Source organism: Oryx dammah, unplaced genomic scaffold, assembly GCF_014754425.2.
Source record: "Oryx dammah isolate SB20612 unplaced genomic scaffold, SCBI_Odam_1.1 HiC_scaffold_12, whole genome shotgun sequence".
NCBI classification, from domain to species: Eukaryota; Metazoa; Chordata; class Mammalia; order Artiodactyla; family Bovidae; genus Oryx; species Oryx dammah.
This window is the reverse complement of record NW_024070196.1, coordinates 68,354,642-68,360,833: the sequence shown is the minus strand read 5'-3', so window position 1 is coordinate 68,360,833 and position 6,192 is coordinate 68,354,642. Positions and strand designations below refer to the sequence as shown.

At 49.3% G+C, this 6,192-nt stretch overlaps 1 non-coding gene across 1 annotated transcript; it reads left to right on the top strand.

Moving 5' to 3' along the window:
• Positions 1 to 5,007: 5,007 nt before the first annotated feature.
• On the top strand, positions 5,008 to 5,079 carry TRNAG-CCC. Its single transcript has one exon. It is a non-coding gene; the product is annotated as a tRNA-Gly (tRNA).
• The last annotated feature ends 1,113 nt before the right edge of the window (positions 5,080 to 6,192 follow it).

Below are 6,192 nucleotides of genomic sequence, written 5' to 3'. Positions count from 1 at the left end.
CCTGCCTCACACTGGCCCTCCGGTCCTAAGAAAACCCGACTCTGAGAAGGAAATTGGGTACAGCTGCTCCCATGGAAAGAGCGAGGGATGACAGAACAAGCCTCTGTGAAAATCTTCCAAGGAGGTAAGGAGAAAAAAAAAAAGAGATTCTTCATTTGCATCAAGAGTAAACTTCCTGTCCCATTAAACAATGAGGCATTCAAACTCCGCCTGAGTAAAAGTCCCCTGATGCAATGCGAGGGTGAGCAATTTCATGTCAGGCTGTTGTTATGGGATTTATACATGTCCTAGCTAGGGCTTGAGGTGAACATCGGAGCCAAAAACAATAGCCCTAAACCCCACACGCACAGGAACCTCATTCCAGCGGAGTTTCCTTAAGACAGGCGCACAGCAGACTTTTCACAAACAAAGTGACTTCAAAGGCAGGCTTGCATCACCAGCCTCCCTCCCTCTCCTGACACTTCTCTTTAGGCCAGACCTGGCCCTTCTGTTTCTTGGTTTACTTTCTGAGGCTCATGCGCGCTCTCTCTCTCTCTCTTAAACACACACACACACATCGCAAAGCAATTATCCGAGCTCATAGGCCAACAGGAAAGTAATTGTAACTGAGACTTCCTTTTGCCACTGCAGTGGGGATGGGACCCAGTACCTGGGCTGCAGCTGCCCTGGAGGCTCCCGGACCGAACCCCCACCCCACCCCCGCCGCAGCTCCCCGGGAAGGAGGATGCCAGGGGAACGGGGGAATGGGGGGGAATTTTCTTACATCACTTGACGTGCTTGCTTTCACTACCCAAACCCTGAGTCACAACTGAAGCCGGATTGCCTTGGGTCTCTGGCTGAAACCAGAGGTTCTAGATTTGGAAACCTGACTCCCATCAGCTGACTCTTGTTCATTTCATCAGAGGAAACGTGTCTTGTCTTACTTGCCCCCTCTTCGAGCTGAAGTGCCTTCTCATAAGGGGATTACATGAGGCAAAGGCGCTGTGTAGTGGCTTAGTAAGCCGATGCTGGGCAAGTGAACAATATTTGACGTTGGGTGAGTTTACAAAAAGGGCAGTCTCTCTGTTTGTTTAAACCAAGATTAAGCGAAAGGAAAAGTTTTTCTTTCCCATCCCAGGACAAATGGGAAACATATGTTTTGCCTTTGGACTTTGTAATACAAGGCACAAATGATGCTCCCCGCCCCCTCCGCTGTGAGTCTTCGAGCACTGCAGACTGTTTCCTCTCTTTGGTGGCCAAAGCCAATACGAGCCTTTAGATTTCCAGACAGCAGAGCTAATGGTGATGACCCAGTTGACTCCAGGTAATTGTGTAGGGGGCTGTTCCCGGGCCATTTGTGAGTAGGCAGGATGTGATCCTGGGCACTGGATTGAAGTCCGAGCTCTGCCTTAGTCCAGGTGACCTCATGTAAGCCTCAGTTTCCTCACCTGCGAAATAAAATTGATTGAACTTGAAATGTCTCAGGTCATTTCCGACTCTGGAAAGACTGGTGGTTCCTCCTGTCCATGGGAGACTTTCCTAGCTGAGGGTCCCCTTTGCGTGGGCTCGTGGCAGCGTGGGAGACCTCGGGTGAGGAGCCTGCCCTATCACCGTGCCCGTGACTCACCGTGACCTTGGACAACTCACTGGCCCTCTTTGTGAGTTCTTCTCCTTATCTGAGAGAGGGGGTTTGATGGTCTTGCCCCTGACACAGCAGCTCAGATATGTGACAAGCCTGAATGAGACAAGGGTGTAAAGTACTTTGAGTTCCTTGGGCTAAATAGATCATTCATCTCCGAAGATAAGTTAAAAAAAAAAAAATGCTAGTCCCCAAATATTTTTTGGATTATCTCAAGAATAAAGTCATGAAAATCTGAATTCTTTACTCTTGGCTTTCCTTAAATGGCTACTTCGATGTTAGTGCAAGTGTCGAATGACCAGTGTCGGCTGTGAAATCCAGTGATGCCAGAATCAGTCCTGTACACACCTCCTCACAGGTAGGCAGCCAGTCCCTGCTGGGACACAGCAGTAGGGAGAAACCTCGGATCCCGAAGCCATCTGGCCTTTTCCGAATCATCCCTGATCATTAGGAACGTCTCCCCTCTCTTGATTCAGAATCTGCCTCGTGGAGTAAATCCGAACTGCCCATTGCCCCTGTGGGAGTCAGTCCATTTCAGCTTCGTTCCTCTTTCGCAGTGCTTGAAGACGCGCCACCCCCGAGAAACCTCTTTTCCAGTCTAAACAACTGTGGTGTCTTAAACAGATTTTCGCTGACTTGCTTTTTGGATTCCTAAATGTTGTTGTGCTTTACGTGCTTCAAATGGTCAATGTCCCTTAAGAAAAAAAGAGTGAGACTTTGAACCAGATGCAGTGTTCTAAACGTGCACCCATGGGTGCGCCTCCTGTGTTTCTGTAATAGGTCAGGTAAGAGATGTGACAGCGACTCAGTGAGTTAAAGAATATAGGATGTTTTTTCTCTGTCTCGAGTACCTGGGTGAGGTGAGCGATCCAGGCACCGGCAAGTGCCCCGGCTCTCTGCAGTCATTCGGGAACCCAGGCCCCTTCCAGCTGGAGCGCTGCTGTTCTATGGGGTCAGGCCGCCTGGCTGCCAGATCCCAGATGCAACCAGGAGGAAAGCCAGAGAGTGAGGAGGTGTGTCCACCTCATAAGGACCCCAACTCCCAACACAGACCACCTCTTAGCGTCTCACTGCTGAGAACTCAGCCCAAGGTACTCAGCTGCAAGGGAGGCTGGGAAAGGTGGTACCATCCCCAGGGAGGAACGGGAGAAAGGACGTTGGCAGCCACGAATATGGACAAGCCTCACTGGGCTTTCAGTTCTGGAAAGACAGCAAGCTCCTTCCAGGTCACGGCCAATGCACCCCTCGTCCTGCCTGGAATGTTCCATCCCCCTATCTCCTCTTCCCCTTCGTGTGGCCTTGGCCTCAATGCTACTTTCCCAGAGAGGCCTGGCCTGGCCACCCCAGGAAAAGTACATCCCTCATCACACTCTCTCCAACCTCCGTTTATGTCCTCCTAAGCCCCGTCACAAGTTTCAGCAAATCTGTGTGTGTTTGCTGCTTTGCCCTAGAAAACTATAGACCATGTGCGGTTAGGTACCCCACCTGAATGGTCCTCTGCTGTGCTTACTGCCCAGCTCAGTCAGTGCCTGACGCACAAACTGCGTGGCTAAATAAGGATTTGCTGAATGAGAGAACATACAGACACTGCGTGCTTAGTCGTTCAGCGGCATCCTCCTCTTTGCAACCCTTTGGACTGTACCCCACCAGGCTCCTCTGTCCATGGGATTTTTCAGGCAAGAATATTGAATGTGTCGCCCATTTCCTCCTCCAGGGTGTCTGCCTGACCCAGGGATCAAACCCTCATCTCATGTGTGTCCTGCATTGCAGACAGATCCTTTACCAGCCGCGCCATCAGCGTAGCCCCATACAGACACTGGATGCTTCCTGAATAGAATCTTCCAAGCACATCACACTGGTTTCACTTGCCGTGAACTAAAAGCCCCATGTCTCTTCTTGCAGCAACTCTCCCTAAGACATATTTCTCCATCTGCTTCTTAAGAAGTTGACTTTTTGGCCACGGATCCAGCATTTTATGCTGAATACCTATTGTATTTCTGCTGCTTGTTTTAGACGTTGCTCTAGTCCCCGAAGACCTTTCTTTGATATATCAGGGAATACATTTATTTTTCCTGATGGATCAGCCTGTGTGTGTTTCCTTATTGCCGTTGGAAGGCACTGATGGAGACAGGGAAAAAGGATCAAATGTGAAGCCCCTGTCCATACTGCAGCCTGTGCTGCATCCAGCCATCAGTCTGGCACCAGCTGCCTTTGGGAATGAATGTTTTCTCATGCAAACCCCACTCTTGATAAGCATCTCACTCAGCCTGGCTATGTCCAGTGCCCTGCTGAAATGAGATACACATTAGAACTCAGGGCCTCCTCCTGTTCCACTCCTGCCCAGGACGACAGAGACTTCCAGCCAATGGCAAGAATGTCCTTGACAACACCCTCTAGTTTACCAGTCTGGTGATCCTAGAAAAAACAGGAAATGACTCGTTCTGAGTGAATCCATGCTTAGTGATTCCTAACAATTACTGTTCTCTCATAAGTGTTTGCAAACCTTTAATTCTTAATTTCTTTTGTATCGTTTCCAGGATCTAACCTTCCTGGAAACCCTGCCACATGGGTCCATTATCTGTCCTCAAATGTAACACCACTATCCTCACACCTCTGTAGGAAAGGTTTTTCCTGTCCGGCTCTGAGTATCTAAACCCAGACCTCCTTTCCAGATCTAGCTGGAAGGGGGCCCCCTCCGCATTCCAGGTCTCTCTGTGCTCTGGGTCCTCGTGGAATTCGTTAACCACATCCCTCCTTGGGGCTTGTTGCTGCCACCTGGGCAGACTTTCGGATCTTCCGCTCATGATGCTCAGCCTGGCCTCACACCAAGCCCTCCCCCAGCAAGGTGTATGGCTTGAGTTGACCACTGAAAGCCAGCTTCCGTTTATGCCTACTGATTAGCCCTTTATTGGTACTTCAGCCTAAGCTGTGCTCTAGAGCCAGGTGGTGTGGTCTTCCAGTGTTTGAAAAAAACTTTTTTTTAAGAATAAAAATGTAGTATCTTGTAAAATCCCAAGGAAGCTATAGACTTACTGGATCATCAACTAAGGGAAACCAACCTGGTTGATGTAACAGTCTGGGAAATCAAGATTAGGTCATGACACAGACGGTCCAAATACAGCACTTAAAACATCCTGACTGTTGCACAGGCAAAGGGGATGAATCAAAAATCAGAGCCACATGCAAAACATTTTCCGCCTTTCAGCAACAGATTTACAAAAAGATTTCCAGTCGGGTTTCTTGAACTACCTTTGTAGATCTAAAACAATTTAATTTCCATATAACTTTGGAATAAAAAGTCGATGTTATAAAATGAAATCCTCCTGTTTAAACTGCCCCCGCCTACCCCCCCAAACAGCAGCAGCATCAGAATCCGGTAGAGGGGAACCTCCCTGGTGGTCCAGTGGCTAAGACTCTGAGTTCCCCACACAGAGGCCCAGGTTCGATCCCTGGTCAGGGAACTAGATCCCACATGCCTCAACTAAGAGTTTGCATGGTGCAGCTAAGACCCCATGCAGTCAAATAGATAAAAATAAATATTTTAAAAAAGAATCTGGTGAAGGTGCTGATGTCACATCACACCATACTTGGGGACTAGGTTGGGATGAGGGGGAGTTAGCTGTTTCAGATCTTTGAGTCCACTCCCTCTCAACTGCAATGGAATGCCTTGTACCCTTCAGGGGAGGGGGCTTAGAAGGGAGCGATTCTGCCCCTCCAGTCACTAAAGGAGCTCTCCCTCGTCCCAGCCCTTTGAGACGGCCAACTCCCTCAGACCAGAGAGAAATTTTCCTTTCTATCGAAACACTGACGGCTCTGATTATCAAACCCTTTCTGCTGCTTGCTTTCTGACCTTAATAAATCTGGGATTAGTATGAAAACCACCCAGGCGCTGACTCTCCACATTTCCCAACTGGCTGTCTGGAGGTGGCTTCTCCTTCATGAGTAACTTCCCCAAATATTTGGGAAATTGCCCGATGGTTACGACCACCATGTGAACTCCGGGCAGAGAGAGAAAACTCACCCCTGGGTCAGCCCTGACCTCTCCCCTCTTCCTTTCCCCCTCCTACCTCACTCTCTTCTTGCTCAAGGCAATTTACATCCCTTTTTTCCACTAAGAATGGAATTTGGGTTCCCAGCTATCAACAAGGACTTATGTGGATTTCCAGCTTTGCCCACCACCTCCCTTAAACATTTTTATTTGTTTAGCTGTGTTGGGTCTTCAAAGCTGCATGGGCTTTTCATCGCGGTGACTTCTCTTGCTGCAGAGCGTGGGCTCTGGGGCACATGGGCTCAGGAGTTGCGGCTCCCGGGCCCCAGGCGCACAGGCTCATTAGTTGTGACTCACGGCTTAGTTGTTCACTGCATGTGGGGTCTTCCCCGACCAGGGATCAAACCCACGTCTTGTGCAGTGCCGGGTAGATTCCTTTACCGCTGAGCCATCAAGGAGACCCTGGCCTTTCTTGTAACTTCTCTGTGATTGGACGTTCCGAGATCAGGAGGAAGCCCATTTTCAGGGATCTTCACTCCTGCCTTCACCACCTTCATCCATATTCCTAGGACACTACAAAGCTACA